Here is a 17,928-nt window from a genome sequence, read left to right on the forward strand (position 1 = left end):
ACGCCACTCCTCTTGGATTCGACCCCGTCTCTCACCACACACTTCTCTCGGTGTACAAGTGTATTACAAGTGAATCCTCACAATAAGCACAATATAAATAAATGATTGTTCTCTCTAACAAGGTGAGAACCAATTTAAGCACAACTCTTAGTCACAAACCCACAACCCCAAATTATACTATGAATGTAAATACAATAAGCTTAATAGGTTGTGTGTGATCAAAGAGATAAAACAATATAAACTCAATATGAAATCTAGCTTATGAAATTAAGACTCAATTTGATAACAAGAGATGGAGGGATGATAGTTGGAAGCTCAAACTTCAATAGATAATCTCCTCAAGCTCTTGTGGAATTTGATTCACAAAACCTAAATACTCAAATGCTTAAAAGCTTATAAACACACTTTAAACAAACTTAAATCCTTGATTAAAACTTTCTTAAACTTATTTTAAAACTCTCTTAGTTAGTTAGAAAAGACATCAGCAATGGGGTATATATACCCACAAGAAATCTCAGCAAAAACCCCCAAAACAAATGACAAAACAGCCCCCAGAGAAACAGCTCAGAAATAGCCGTTAGTAGCCAACGGCTATATTGTCGGTCGACCGAAAATTCCGTCGGTCGACCGATGAGAGCAAAAACACGAAGAAAACGTTCTGGACCATCGTCGGTCGACCGAAAATTCTGTCGGTCGACCGATTTGAGCTCTCGGTCGACCGGACCGGTCGACCGACGATTCTCTGGAAAAATACTGACGAATGGTCAATTGACCGGTCGACCGTACCGTATTGTCGGTCGACCGGAAATTCTGTCGGTCGACCGATTTGAGCTCTCGGTCGACCGGACCGGTCGACCGACGACTCTCTGGAAAAATACTGACGAATGGTCAATTGACCGGTCGACCGTACCGGTCGACCGAAAACTGATATTTCCAGAAAAATCGGTTTTAGAGCTGATTTTAAAACCCTGTTTAAAAATATCAAATAAATTCCAAAAAATGTAAAACTTTGGGGAATGATTGTAGACATGATAATAAACATGCTACAATGACTGGTTATCAAAAAGGACTTCCCAAGTGAAAAATATCATCATTTTACAAACTAGTCCAAAACATGAAAATATGAGATACTTGAATTTTGATGTTTTGACATAAACCAACTTTTGAAACTTTGTAAAATGTTTTTATAGACTTAGTAAAACATGTATAAACTGATATTGAAGTCTATAAACTAAGAATACAATATTTTCACAAATACAATAGAAAATGAAACCTATGAGTATGTATATGAAAATATATTTGTTTCATATCTATGTAGATAAACCAAATCACAATAATAAATATGAAACATGTAATTTCATATTTATAAACATGAAAACTAAAACTTGTGTTGTATACATATGTGACTACATATATATACAAGGAAACCAATAAAATATGTGTGTATAGATAATTGAGCTTAGAGTACTTAACACACATAATATAAATCCTAAACTACATTACCCAAGCAATCTTGATCTTCAATTAAGCTTGACTTGGTACACGTTGCGGATGAAGCTTGAACTTGATCTTTAACTTGAATTGTTGTATAGGCTTCAATCCGACTCCATCCATCCTCCAACGACGTTGTTTGTCTACAAAACATAGGAATGCACAAACACTAGACAAACAACATTAGTAATAAATTGTTTGTTAAACATCATCAAAACAAGAAGGCCAACAATCTAAACTCAATATAAAAACTAGCTTTAAAGAATGATAAAAAAATGCAAATGTAAAGCTAGATATGAGTTTAGAATTTCTTCTCTGAAAAAACAAGATGGAGAGATGGATTAAGATGAAGCTCAATCAATGTAGATGATCTCCTCCACTTGTAAAACAAATTTCACAAACCAAACAAACTTTAAACCAAACTTTAAACCAAACTTAAACCCTTGTTAAAAACTCTTTTAAACTTGTTTTAAAACATTTCATTAGCTGCCCTGGTAGAGAGGGGTTTGAGGGTTTATATAGGAAGAGAAACCAACAGCAAAAACCCCAATCAAAAGACGAGACTACAACTCGTCCACTAGGGTAACCTAGGGGTTTAAAGGCTTGTTGTATGCGCTAAATACAACCGCGATTCCTGTAAAAATGAGTTAGGATTTTCTTTTTATTTTCTTTGCTAGAGGACTAGCAAAAGTTTAGGTGTGGGGGTATTTGATAATCATATTTTTATTATAATTTTATATCCTCATTATCTATTTTACATGAATAAATATACCATTAATAATTGTTGTTAGATTAGTTTGCACATAATTGAATGAAAATATAAATAAATATTATTAAATGTAAAAACACCTCAAAATCTCTCTTCTCTATTTTGTAGCATTTTAGAAGCCCATCAAGCAAAAGCCCACAAATGAATGCTATGAAGAAAGGCCAAAAATCCTCCTACACATCATGCTCAAGAAGAAGTCACAAAATCAAGCTCCTTGAAGGCCCAAAGCCCATCAACAAATGATTACACCCATAAACATTGAGGACCGGACTTTGCTGCAGAGTTTGGAAGTTGAAAAACATTGTGGACCGGACTTGATTGCTGCATTGGACTTAGGCTGCAGTTGGATTTTCATTTTTTCTAAAGTGAAATATTTGAGCTTGAAGGCCCAAAGCCCATCAAACAAAGCCAAATGAAAACCGTTTCTTTTCTTCTTTTCTTTTTGTAATTAGTTCTTTTTCTTGTTTTTATTTCTTAAGATGTGAATTTAATTCTTGTAGTAATCTTAGAATTGTATAAAACTAGTCTAATTTCTTTTATATTGTATGAATTATTCTCTTGCATTTAAAATGTTCATGTTTAGGATAAAGATTGCTTTGCTTGGGGCTCAAGACAAATCCAATGGCTCATATTCATTGAAGATTACTATAAATAGGGATAAAGAGTGAGGGGTTAAGGGTGTGAAAAATTTTGTAACTCCATTTGGAGAGGAGGGCTACTCTTAATTGAGAAGGCCTTCCAAAAATTGTAACTTTAGTTGCAATTAATAATAATAATTTTTTCACCACTTTAAATTTTTCTCTTCTTCTCTTTGTTGGATGATGAAGATGAAGATGAAGATGGAGAATTATTTGAAGGTTTGCATTTCTTTCCTTTTTCTCTTTTATTTCTCTTTTATTGCTTATTAGTTAGATTTATTTTCATGCTTGTAATTAGATTTTATTTTTCTTGTTTTTCTTGCCTTGTGATTTCATTTATTCTTTGATTCTTCCTTCTCTCTTCTAAAATTTAATTTATTATCTTTTGCATATATTCACAACAATCACTCATCATATTCACACTTATTCTTTATTCCTAATTGTCACGCACAAAATATAAGAACCAAGTTTAATAATCTCTTAAAATCACCTTCTTCGTGGGATCGAATAACTTTTATACTATAACTTGATCAATTGTGCACTTGCAATTTTGGTACATAATTATGCCGCATCAATTTTTTGGCGCCGTTGCCGGGGAAGATGCTAAAATAGGATTTTATTATTTTGGTTCTTTAACTTGTGTGTTTTTCTTGTGAAGAAACCACTTGGAGCTTGAAAATCTTAGATTGTAGATCAAGAATTTGAAGAATTGCTTTCGGGTAAGTCCTCTTTCTAGTTTTTAATTCCATCATCTTTAGCTAGCTTCACAATTAGAGATAATTAGGATTTAAAAAAACAAAAAGATTTTATTTTTGTTGACCATAATAAAATCAACCTTTCACTTGGACATTAACTAACAAGATAATAAATTCAAACAAGAGCTCTCTTCTCACATTTGATTGTTGTTGACCATAATTAAAAAAAAGATTTTCTTTTTATCATCCTTTTAGTCGCTTTTAATTTCTAGGGTTGCATTTCATATAGTGTAGGAATTCACCAAAGTGATTGTAGCACTTGATTTGGCACACACTTAAAACATTCTTAAGGACAAAACCCCAATCAAGATAAGGTAAGGGATTTCATCACCCTTTCCTTAGCCCATGTGACGCCCCTGGGTTCACACAAGGCTGCAGTCCGAGGTGAAGCCAAGAATGTCAAACCTGCCATGCACTACACCGTGCAATAACATGTTTCACCATCACAAATTTATCACTCTAGTGGGTTAATAATAGGTGTAGGTACAAAAGCAAGTAAGAGATACTACAAGAGATAACTGATGAAACGATAAAGATCAAATAGTATTTCATCATCCAACACACAGGAATATAAAGTCAATGTCTAAAATGAACAAACTGGAGTTCTTAATACATCTCAAATAAAACAAGTCTGAATAAAGGAAATAAGGCACACAGCCTTTACAACATCTAGAATAAAGTCCTCAAATGTCGAAACAAAGTCTATAGTGGAGCTCCAAAATAAAGCATAACTAGAATAGACAGTCGAACACTAAAGTGTGTCGCCATCAACCTGCGACTCTCCGGGATCCTGGTTCATGACCTGAAAGGGGGAGAGACAACGAGCGTCAAAGCGCTAGCGAGCAACATCACAACCAACCCCAAGGGAGAGGACTCGTTGTATAAGGAAATACAGTTATCACAAAATACATATATATAAAATCAATTATCCTAAAAATAAACAATAGGTTTTAGTACTTAGGAAGTTTCAACACGGGCATAGGTACGTCGAGCGAAGTAATCCAAACAAGGAAACCCTCATGTATATACCTTATATCCCAAATTGAAAATCCCTAAGTACCAAACCCGGAGTCCAATACGTGAACAGAAATAAGTAATAAGGAAATACAACCCATCTCAGAACATAAATACAGTACCTTATACTTACCTACATAAATACCATGCCGTGTTCTACATAAGTGTCATACCCAGCCTAGGTAGCTATCATGTCTTATCGGTATCAAAATGTCGTGTCCCAAACTCAAATGTGTACCATGCTCAAGGTTTAGCAAAAATGTCCAACGCATGGACTAAAAGGGATGCAGGTCCAACACATGGACTGAAATAAAATGCATGTCCAACACATGGACCAAGATGACAAGTATCCAACACATGGATCAATAATAATGCATGCTCAACACGTGGACTATGAACGAAGAAGTGTAATTCTCACTAGCATATGTGGAAATACATATACATGTCCCAACTGTGCACGTGTTTCATTGTGCGGGTCTAAATTCGTATCATTCAATTCCCATGTATCGGTAAGTTACTAACATCACAAACTAGTGCGAGGCATAAGAGGTGAACTCTTAAGCACACAAAAAGAACAGCAACAAAAAAAATCAACATGCAGATAAAATTGCAAGGCGGTCGACCGCAGAGATCACTCCGGTCGACCGCTCACAGAGTCGAAAGTCACTAGGCTCAAAACTGAGCGGCGGTCGACCGCAGAGATCACGCCGGTCGACCGCTGAAAGGGCAGAAACGATTCTGCTGGAAAAATTTCGCGACGGTCGACCGCTTATCCCGATGCGGTCGACAGCTGGGCAGACAGAACCCTGTTCTGGGTTCTGTCAGCTACCGAACTCATTCAAAAATTTGGGGGATTTCTATACTCACTCTACTTTAACATTTAGATAGTGAACCATGGCAATAAACAACAAGTTTAAATGGTTAAAACCTCATTATCAAAAATCCCAAACCTTAAACAACATGATTTTAGAAGTTCTTAAACAGTAAAAATGAGTTTAACTCTTCTAAAAGCATTTCAGTTCAAAATCTCATTTATTAAACATCATTAGTAAAACTTTTAAGACTGAAATATATGATTCTTGCACCTCATGCCATAAGGTCTACTTTATCTACAAAAAATACGATTTGGGTTCAATAAAAACCGGATAAAAACTCAAATCTAAGCATAAAACTGAAAAGGGATGAAGTTGGGCGAGATGTTACTCGCCTATGATGAAAACGAAGCCCTAGATCTGAAGGGAGATGATCCCCTACGCTGAATCCACCAAGAGTTCGCTGGAAATCCCTTCAAGGCTTCTCCCAAATCACCAAGAAGTGAGAACTAGGGTTTGAGGGGGAGAGAAGGGGCTATGGTTTTGATTTCAGATGAGAAAATGGGGCTCTTTAGGGTATGATAGTATATATACTAACCCCACAACCCGACCCGAACCCGACCCAAAACCCATTAAGACCCAACACAGAAAACTCTCTGCCTGCTGTGCGGTCGACCGCACAGCAGGAGAAAAGTCTCCTGTGTGCTCGACTGCTGTGCGGTCGACCGCCGCGCACATCACGGTCGACCGCACAGCAGAACAACTGCCTGCTATGCCTTCTATCACATGCTGATCAATCCCCTTGATTTCTCTAACATGGAAATTCTTGCTAGGCTCCCAAACACTATTTATCACATTTATTTAACATATATATGGTTATTCATCTCAAAAGAAATGTTTACCACTAATAACTCAATATATTCATTAATAAATTTACGAGGTTTTACATTCTTCCCCCCTTAAAAGAATTTCGTCCTCAAAATTCGGAAATCATACTCATCTCGAAATATGAAATTCTGGATGAACGCACCTGGATATTTATACTTAACCGTCCAAAATGATAATATTCTCACTCAAGCCCTAATCTAATAGAACTAGTACATCGGGTGAAAAATCCAAACAAGGAACCCCCCATACATATACCATGGGTTCCAAAAGATTAAGAATTGGGCGAAGATATTCTCATTCTAGTGTTAAATAGATCTAACCAAAGATATCAACATATTATAAGGTACTTGTCATGAAATTTATTTACCTGATCAAACAAATGTGGGTAGTCGCGCCGCATGTCCTCCTCGCACTCCCAAGAAGCTTCCTCAACTCCACTTCGGTTCCATTGAACTTTCACCAATGGAATCACCTTGTTCCTGAGCCTCTTGTCCTCTCTAGCAAGTATAGACACTGGGATCTCAATAGTAGTCAAATCATCCTGAAGCTCAATCTCCGGTATATCCACCACTCGCCGCTGCTCCTCATCATGCAAGTGTTTCTTGAGCATAGAGATATAGAACACATTGTGTACACTAGACATAGATGGTGGAAGATCCAGTCTGTATGACACCGCTCCAATGCACTCCGAAATCCGGAAAGGTCCAATATATCTCGGTGCAAGCTTCCCTCGCCTCCCGAATCGCTGCACACCTTTCATAGGCGATACCTTCAGCATAACCAAATCCCCAATCTGAAACTCTAGTAGTCTTCGCCTCTTATCTGCATAGCTCTTCTGCCGGCTCTGAGTGGCTAGAATCCGCTCTCTGATCAATACTACCTTCTCAGTAGTCTGCCTCACAAGTTCTGGTCTAAGCATCAAGCTATCCTCCGGCTCTGCCCAGCATATCGGTGATCTACAGGGCCTCCCGTACAATGCCTCATACGGAACCATGCCGATCGTCGCTTGATAACTGTTGTTATAAGCAAATTCTACCAATGGAATATGATCCTCCCAGCTGCCTTGGAAGTCAATGACACATGCCCTTAACATGTCCTCCAATACCTGATTCACCCTCTCAGTCTGATCATCCGTCTGCGGGTGGAATACACTGCTATAAGATAGCCTGCTGCCAAATGAGTCCTGGAAACTCCTCCAAAAGTGTGAAGTGAAGACTGATCCTCGATCCGATACGATCGTATCTGGAACTCCATGGAGTCGAACTACCTCCCGAATGAATATCCTCGCATACGACTCGGCTGTGAAAGTGGTCCTCACTAGAATAAAATGCACTGACTTCGTCAACCGGTCCACTATCACCCAAACAGAATCATTCCCTTTCTTCGACTTCGGCAACCCTACAATAAAATCCATGGAAATATCCGCCCACTTCCACTCTGGAATAGGCAAAGGCTGAAGGGTCCCCGCGGGTCTCTGATGCTCTGCCTTCACCTGCTGACAGGTAAAATATCTAGCCACATAGTCTGCAACCTCTCTACGCATACCTCTCCACCAGAAATGTCCCTTCAAGTCCTTGTACATTTTGGTGGTTCCTGGATGCACCGTGTACCGAGTACGGTGTGCCTCATCAAATAGCTCCCTCTTCAGCTCTGCACTGGCTGGCATGACCAATCTACCTTTCATCCGTAGACCTCCATCCAATCCGATGGTCCAATCAGTCTTAGGCTCTTTGGAAATCTCCTCCTTTCGGATTTGAATCCAAGAGTCTCCCAACTGAGCTCTGACAACTCTATCGCTCCAAGATGGCTGCACTGAGATAGCTCCCAAGAATGCACTGGTTCCTCCAATCTCGGGTCTAAAATCGAACTGGCTAAGAGTGGCAAGATCCCGATGTAATGAACACCTCAAAGCCGAAAGCATCTGCTACGACGTTCGCCTTCCCTGGATGATACTGAATCGCGAACTCGTAGTCCTTGATAAACTCAATCCACCTCCTCTGCCTCTGATTGAGTTCCTTCTGAGAAAAGAGGTACTTCAGACTCTGATGGTCTGTGAATAGTTCAAACTGCACTCCATACAAGTAGTGCCTCCATGACTTCAGTGCAAACACCACTGCTGCTAACTCCAAGTCATGAATGGGGTAGTTCTGCTCATGCACCCTCAACTGCCGTGAGATATAGGCCACCACTCTTTGAGTCTGCATCAATACGCCTCCTAAGCCTGCCAATGATGCGTCTGAATACACAACAAATGTCCTGTAACTGCTCGGGATAGTCAAAACCGGCGCTGTAGTCAACTTAGTCTTCAAAATATCAAAGGCTTTCTGGCACTCCATGCTCCATATGAACTGTACACCCTTCTTCGTAAGGTGTGTAATAGGCGTCGAAATCTTCGAGAAGTCCTGAATGAACTTCCTATAATATCCAGCTAAGCCCAAAAAGCTGCGAATCTCTGTCACCGTCTTCGGTGGCTCCTAGTCAAGAACTGCCACGACCTTAGCCGGGTCCACTGCTATACCCTCTCGACTGATGACATGGCCAAGAAATCTGACTTCTGAAAGCCAAAACTCACACTTGCTGAACTGTCAATCCGAATGGCATGACCAAGAACTCGAGAGAACTATATCGAGTAAGAAAGGCGGTCTTGGGAATATCCATCTCCCGAACCCGCAACTGATGATAGCCAGAACGAAGATCAATCTTCGAGAAATACTGCGCTCCCTGCAACTGGTCAAACAAGTCATCAATCCTAGGTAGTGGGTACCTATTCTGGATAGTGACCTTGTTCAACTCTCTATAATCTATGCATAATCTCATACTACCGTCCTTCTTCTTCACGAAGAGGACCGGCGCGCCCCATGGAGAATGACTCTGGCGAATAAAACCCTGAGCTAACAACTCATCCAACTGGGTCTGAAGCTCCCTCATCTCAGCTGGTGCCATGCGATAGGGTGCGCGGGATATCGGGGCTGTGTCTGGCTGCAACTCGATACAGAACTCCACCTCTCTCACCGGATGTAATCCAGGTATGTCCTGAAAGACATCCTGATACTCTGAGACAACTCTAGTCTCTAATAACTCAGCACCCTGATCCCGTCGCATCACCTCCTCAATGTATGCCAGAAATGACTCCGCAAGTCGGTTGCCCTGAGAGGCGGCTACAATCATCTCGGACCCGTCGGACGCTCGCAACTTGACTGTCTTCACAAAACAACCAATACTAATATGGTAGGAAGACAACCAATCCATACCAAGGATGACATCGAACTCGGACATATGCAACACTATAAGATCGACTATGAACTCGGACTCGTCTAAACTGATAATACACCTCTTACAAACACTCTCCAAAAGCGATACCTCTCCTAGAGGGGTGGAAACTAATAAAGGGGTGTTTAATGTGAACTCCGACTCGTCTAAACTGACGGTACACCTCCTACAAACGCTCTCCAGAAGCGATACCTCACCTAGAGGGGTGGAAATAGATAAATGGATGTCTAGAGGCTGAGCTACGAGCTGGAGTCTAGTCATAAATGCATGCGAGATGAAAGAATGCGAAGCTCCCGAATCGAAAAGAATACGGGCGGGAAGAGAGTTCACAAAGAACGTACCCTCCACTACAGCTCCACTGGCTCCGTGATCATGGGGAACCACCGCATATACTCTGCTTGTGGCTGAAGACTGCTTGGCTGATGGTGCTGGAGAATATGGGATGATCTGTCCCTGAGAAACATCCTGAACTGCCCGAATCTGCCCCTCAGTCCTCTGAGCTGCTGGCGGTGCCTCAAGCCTGTTCTGTTGGCCCTGACCTCTGCCCTGCTGTCGCTGCTGCTGCTGGTTCGGACCCTTGCCCTGCTGGGCTCCTGTTGGTGCGCTACGGCACTCTGATGCCTTATGCCCGACCTTGCGACAGTTATAACAAGATCCCTGGAACTTGCACTGCTGAAATGCCCTCTGATCCTGCTGGGGTCCCTTTTTATAAGGACCCTGATGCTGCTGCTGAGGTCCAGAAAAAGATCTCTTGTTCTTGCCCTTGTCCCCACTCTGTCCGGTCTTGGCCTTCCCTTCCTTGTCTTTCTGGAACATAGAAGTCTCAGTCTCCTGAGAAGTGGCAGCCTCAGCTACCTCCCTAAATGAATAGAACTTCCTCGAGACGAGGTACTGACGGAAATTAGGGCGAAGCCCTGCTAAGAACATCTAATCCTGACGCTCTCCTGTCTGCCACATACTCGTGAAATGCAGCAACTCCATGAACTTGCTCTCAAAATCTGCCACGGTCATATCCCCCTGAGTCAATCGGGACAACTCGAGCTCCTTCCCGGTCCGTGCTGCGGAAGAAATGTACTGTCCATCGAAGAAATATATGAAGTCCTCCCACGTGAGAGTCATCCTCTGCTCTGGAGTAAACTGCAGTCGGTACCATCTCCCGGCATCACCCTTCAGGCTGTAGGATGCCAATCTCTATTTCTGAACTGAGCCCACACTGAGTATGTCAAGAATGTTGCCCACATTCTCCTTCCACTTATGGGCTGCAAGAGGGTCTGGTGATCCCTGGAACTCGGGTGCCCTCATCTTCTGGTACGTGGCCCTGTCTGGTACTGCTAAAGGAATGGCTGCAGGCGTGGCCTCTGGGGGTCTCTCTCTAACAGGAACGGCCGGTATTCCCTGCTGCTGAGCTACTGGTGGTGGTGGTGGCGGTGTCGGTGGTGCTATATGAGTCGTCACTAACTCCTTAATAGCTGTCATCCGGGCGATAAGAGGGGCCATAAGGTCCACCAGATACTGAGGAGCCTGCTGCGGCTCGGGTGGAGTCTGCTGGGGCTCGGACTGAGCTGGCTGCTGCTCAGATGGAGTCTACTGTGACTCTGCCTGGCTAGCTCTCCTAGTACGAGGTCTACCACGTCCAGCCATCTCTCTGATCATAAGAAAATAAGAGTTTATGAGTCAAAATAGACTTCTATAAATAGCGTATCACAATAAGATTTTCACAACATATAGTATTGCACCAATACTTTAAATTTATACAAAAATAGTTGTCATAAAAAAAATCTCGAATTTTGAGATATACGCATATATCGTCCTCACTCATACTAGGAAATCCTTACGGACTCTATACACTCTCTTGTGCACAAAGGCACAGTTCAGAGAGGCTATAAATAGGGGGGGTGGTTGTTCATTTGAGGGACTTCTTCTGAAACTTTTGAGAGAGCCGAAACTCTGCCGGATTGTCACCTCAACTCGGAGATCTGAAGGCTTGAAGACTTGGAGACCCGGATTTGATTCTTAGCGAGCACCCGCACCGAAAAAGGCAGGAGTTCGAGAGAGTCTAATCCTCAGATCTACGTCGTTACACTCCGGATCTAAGCTTGGTTCTTAGATCCCGAGATTCGAGCGGTCGTTTCCTTGGTGAAACGATCCCTCCCGGCTATTATCTCCTTGGTGGGATAATACCCGTAATACGTCGTAGATCTGCTTGGATCCAGATCACGCGGTGGTCCACGGTAAGCAACCCCGGCGCAGGCAAACAACCCACAGAAGCAAGAGACCGGATAACAGGATCTTGTGATTTGTTCGGTAAAAGAGAGAAGTTGTAATTTTGATTTCTTTGTTTTATTTTGATTTTCATTGTAAGCCGGATCTTATAAAAAGACCGGATCTCTTTGTAACGCATAAAGTTGTTAACTGAGTGCAATGGAATCGATAATGAAGAAAACACCAACTTTTCCCGCGAACATATGGCATAGGCGGCTTGGGCATATGTCAGAGAATGATCTAGATTTGCTTGGTAAAGAGGGTTTGCTAAAAAATCTGAAGAAACCTTACATGGATTTTTGTGAGGATTGTGTGTACGGAAAAGTACACAGAGTTTATTTTCTGAGAAGCAAGCATAAGAGCAGATGTATATTAGATTATGTGCACACAGATATGTGGGGTCCGGCTCAAACAACTTCCAAGGATGGTTCCGTATATTTTGTCTCGTTCATAGATGATTACTCTAAGTATGCATTAATTTATTTTCTGAATCATAAGAATGAGGTGTTCGAGACATTCAAGAAGTGGAAGGCAATGGTTGAAAATAAGACAGTGAAGAAATTAAAGATACTAAGATCTGATAACGGTACAGAGTATACAGATGATGCTTCAAGGAGTTTTGTGATCAAGAGGGCATTGTTAGACACTAGACAATCAGATCTACACCATAGCAGAATGGAGTCACAGAAAGACTAAACCGAACATTGCAAGAGAAAACAATGAGTATGCGATCATATGCTAGATTAGGCAAAAAATGTTGGGCAGAAGCGGTGGCTACAGCTTGTTACATTATGAACTGTTCTCCACATTCGATATTGGATGGTGATACACCTTATAGGGTATGGTCAGGGGAGCATGCAAATTATGATAGGCTCAGGATTTTCGGGTGTACAGCCTAGTATTACGTTAACGAGGAAAAGCTTGACGCGAGGGCCAAGAAGGTAATATTCTTGGGGTATGCAATGAGTGTAAAGGATTATCGCCTTTGGTGTATAGAAGATTCAAAGTTCGTGATCAGCAGGGATGTTACATTTGATGAGAAATTCATGATTGCTAGGGCGCCCAAGGATGATGGTGTTAGGATTATTAGGATTTTAAAGTCCCAGGTGATTAAAATAGAACCTAAGGACCAACCAGGTTCTAGTCATGTTCAAGAGGAGGATTATGAAGATGATGAGCTTGAACAGAAGGAGGTTCAGCAAAGGAAAATACACATGCACTACAACAACAACAGCTCGAGGATAGTTTGCCTTCCACTAGGCCAAGGCAAGCATACAAGCAGGTACTGAATTTGGGGTCTGATCAACCCCTGAAACACTATGGGTAGGTTAATTTAGTTGAATATGTACTCTCGATGGAGGATGATGAGCTAGTCACCTTTAAGGAATCTATTCGGGATAGAGATAGTGAGAGTTGGTTGGTTACGATAGAGGACGAGACAGAATCTCTCCAGAAGAACCAAACATGGAAGGTGGTCTCATTGCCCGTAAGGAGAAAAATTATTGGTTGTAAGTGGATGTACAAAAGAAAGGAGGATCATTCAGAGCTCAGTGGTACAAGGTATAAGGCTAAGCTAGTGGCTAAGGGGTTTGCACAAAAAGAGAGTGTGGATTACAATGAGATCTTTTCTTCGATGGTGAAACACACTTCTATTCGGGTGTTATTGAGTATTGTTGCTCATGATGATCTTGAGCTGGAACAACTCGATGTCAAAATTACCTTCTCGCATGGAGACTTGGATGAAGAGATCTATATGTATTAACCTGAGAGCTACAAGGTTGAGGATAAGGAGCATCATGTATGTCGCTTGATGAAGTTACTTTATGGATTGAAACAATCTCCTCGGCAGTGGTACAAGCTATTTGACTCCTTCATGCTGAAGCATGGGTTTTCAAAAATCAACTATGATTATTGTGTCTACATTCGGAAGCTTCATGGAGGTAAATATATATATCTTGTTTTGTATGTGGATGACATGCTTATTGCTTCAAGAAGTAAGGTGGAGATAGATAGGCTGAAATCTCAACTTGATAAAAAGTTTGAGATGAAGAACATGGACATTGCTAAGAAAATACTGGGTATGGAGATTAGAAGAGAGCGAGCAAATCAACGATTGTTTTTTAGTCAGAAGGGCTACATTGAGCTGGTTATCGTAAGGTTTGGGATACGAAATGCTAAGTTGGTGGTGACTCCATTGGCTCCACACTTCAGGCTCTCAGGTAAACAACCTTCCACTATAGCGGAAGAGAAGGCACACATGGAGCGTGTACCTTATGCTAGTGTAGTTAGCAGTTTAATGTATGTAATGGTGTGTACACGTCTAGATATTTCACAGGCGGTCAGTGTCGTCAGTAGGTTCATGGCGAATCCGGAAAAGGCGCATTGGGAAGCAGTGAAATGAGTCTCGAGGTACATGAAGGGTACCGCTGATACGGGTTTGTGCTTTGGTAGAGATACATGTCAGATTGATGAGTTTGTGAACTCAGATTATGCGGGAGATCTAGACATACGTTGATCTACTACTGGTTATGTGTTAAAAAAAAATGGTGCTTCGGTTATTTGGCGATCGATGTTACAGGCTACAGTGATACTTTCTACTACAGAGGTCGAGTACATGGCCATGGCGGAAGGAGTGAAGGAAGCATTGTGGTTGTGGGGTTTGCTAGACGATTTGGGGATTGAGCAAGAGAGCATGAACTTGTGGTACGATAGTTAGAGTATGATTCATGTCGTTAAAAATCAAGTTCATCATGCTCGTACCAAGCATATCGATGTCATGAATTATTTTGTGTGAGATATCATAGAGGAATGTGATATTTCTCTCATGAAGGTGCATACAAATGAGAATCCAACAGACATGTTGACCAAGGTAGTGACATGTAACAAGTTTTAGCATTGCTTGGACTTGCTTCATAGCAGCCCGTGTTGATCTGCCCAAGAGGGCATGACCTTTTGGGGTGGTGATGTGGTGAGGTAGAGACTATATGGAGAATTGCAGAACTACGATTAGGTTGATCCCGGTCAGAGGGTACGTAGGCAACCATGATATAATGGTGCAACTGGTTTGACCTGGTTTTGGCGTTTTTTCTTTTTTAGATCTCTCCGGTGATGTTCGCGGTGTTTCTTCTTGTGTTTGTACAACATTTGAGGTTTATCAAATGGTGTACGAGGTGGAGAATTGTGAACGTGAACAGTGCAAGACAGTGAACAGTGTCTCGGTGCTGTTCACCCGAGACAGTGAACAGTGTCTCAGTGCTGTTCACCAGAGAGCAGTTTTGGCTTTTTTTCTTGTGTTTTTAGGCCCTGTTTTCTTGGTATAAATAGGAACTCGTTCTTAGGGTTTTCTAAGGGGATTTGGTGGCTGTTTTTGAGAGAAAAGGCAGAGAGTTTTTCAGATCTAAAAGGTGAGATCTTGAGGAGAGAAAAAGAGAAAGTTTAGAGAGATTTGACAAGAGAGGTTAATTTTCTTTTGGGTAAAAATCATAGCTTCATCTTTGGGATGAGCTTGTGTGTTGTACAAGTCGTCTGTGTTCTTCTCATAGTGGAATCTCCCTTCACCCCTCCTGTGGGCATAGGCAAGTTTGTCGAATCATATAAATCTTGTGTCTTTACTTTTTTCTGGGTGTTGGGGATTGCTTGTTGGTTTCCTTGTTATTTAGACCTATTGTAGGTGTAAATTTTGATCTCCCGAAAACAGGGAACTTCGTTTGTATTGATAAGAACGGCTTATTACAAAATTTTGATCTCCCGAAAACAGGGAACTTCGTTTGTATTGATAAGAACGGCTTATTACAAACTAATAATCAAATGTTTACAACAGAAGCGGAGGGAATGCCCTCCTTGTTTAACGTGGTTCCTCGGTGGCGAAGGATGCCTCGCTTGGTGCCCGTGCCGAGTCTGCTTCCCTTGGACGATCCGATCGAAGTTGCTGGCGAGCTTCAGTACGCAGTAGAGGCTCGAGTTGATGGAGTTCGAATCTCCGAGTTTGACGGTGATCAGGGCCTAGAACTAGGAGAAGATGCTACAGTGTAAAAGTTATGCAAAGAGCTTGTCGTCGACTCGGTTGGGAGTCGAGAGCTGGTGGTTCCGTTAACTGATTGAATTAATCAATTAACTATGTGTGAACCCCTTTCCTGTAGCCGGGCGAGGTTCTTAAATAGAGGAGAGATGGCGTGGCCGCTCCTTGAATCATGGGATATGACCATACATTGTTCAGAGATATCCTGCTGTTCATCTGTACCATGAGCGGTCATTCGAGGAGTCGTGTTTGGCATCACGTCAAGTAGGAATGAGAAAGCCCCTCCTCGTATGTGTGACGACGGTTATCAGATACTCGAGTGGATCTGACCAACCACCGAGCGTCGGCGGCTCTCACCCTTCGCTTGGACAAGTGAGATGAGTCGCATTTATGAGGGTGCAGGTTGATTTGGCGTTTGTCTGACCACTTGTACCGTGAGCGGCTATTCGGGGGGCCTGGAGTACCGTGTCTTCTCTCTTCAGGTCAAGAGAGGTGGGAAAGCAGATTCCTGGTACTCGAGTGGGCTTGGACAGATCACCGGGTGCTGGCGGATCCGGCTCTTGACTCAGACAGCCGAGGTGAGCTGCATTTATGAATGTTCAGGTCGACTCGATACCTGCCCAATCATTCGTACTATGAGCGGCTGATTGATGGTCTTGGGGTACTGTGCCCTCTTCCTTGATTTGTGGGATTTGACCACTGATGTAACTGTTCTCATACTCCAAGTGGGCAGTTGACAGTGAGCTGGCGAGTCTGCAGCTTGGGTCTGCAGGCGAGCTTGGGACTGCAAGCAGACTTGGGTTTGCAGGCGAGCTGAGTCTACAGGCGAGCTTGGGACCGCAGGCAGACTTGGGTCTGCAGGCGAGCTTGCAGGCGAGCTGAGTCTGCACGCGAGCTTGTGACTGCAGGTAAACTTGGGTCTGCAGGCAAGCTTGCAGGCAAGCTTGCAGGCAAACTGGGTCTGCAGGTGAGCTCAGGTGTGCAGGAAGACTTGGGTCTTGATCGTGCAGGCGAAATTCAAGCTGCAGGCGAGCTCTTGAGCATGGATCGAAGAATAGGCCGTAACTTTCAAACCGTAAGTCGGAATTGGACGAATTATATATGAAAATCGCCTATCTCGACGAGATGGAGCCATCCGAACCAAGCCAAAGGCTTTGGTTTGCTTCCTCCATTTTGCCAAATTCCTTACGGTTTGGGAGATATCTGCGTTTTCCCCCTTTTATCAGTGTTTTTCCCCTTTTTGCTATTTCGGACGAGGTTTTAGCAGTTTTGTTCTGAACTTCTCTGATAAGGATTTAAAAGCAATTTTTATTGCCTACACCTATATCTGATATTAGGAAGAGTGTATATCTCACTTTGTTGAGATATATTACTTATGTTCTTGTTTCCTTTGTGAAACGGGAATATAGAGGTTGGCTTGAACTTTTGTGAAAATAAAAGCCAGGGCTTTCTCTCAGGTGATATCGCTTCTGCGGCGTGAGGGTGTGACTTTGCGCCCAACAAGTACATCTCGTTATGTTTGTGTCCCTACTGTATTTTGTGTGATCCTTGTCCTGTGTGTATACGATGCAATGAATAAGTTCTTGGCCAAATGAAATGTATTGTGCATCCTTCAATCACGATGCCTCCATTTTAAATTGGGTAAATTAAAAAAAACTTTCGCTCATGTTGGCATAACATCCCTAACTTTTGAGGCTTTCATAAGAAAACCCCATAATTTATTTATTTTTCTCAAGATGCCACCAAAAAAGTTTTTTTGTGGGGGTCGTGAAATTCACTTAACCCCAATGACCTGTTTGGATGGAGGGTAGAGAAGGGAATGGGAAGAGAAATTTTTGGTTTACATTTGTTTGGGAGTTCTATTTAAAAGGATAGAGGAGGGGAATGAGGGGATAAATTGAACAAAAATCTTACCCGCTCTCCCCTCCTCACCCTCAATTGAGGGGTAAAGAAGTTTTCATTCCTCCCCTTTCCTTAGTCATCTCTCAAACACACCACAAATGAAAACATG

Source organism: Asparagus officinalis, chromosome 4 (genome assembly GCF_001876935.1).
Source record: "Asparagus officinalis chromosome 4, Aspof.V1, whole genome shotgun sequence".
Lineage (NCBI taxonomy): Eukaryota > Viridiplantae > Streptophyta > Magnoliopsida > Asparagales > Asparagaceae > Asparagus > Asparagus officinalis.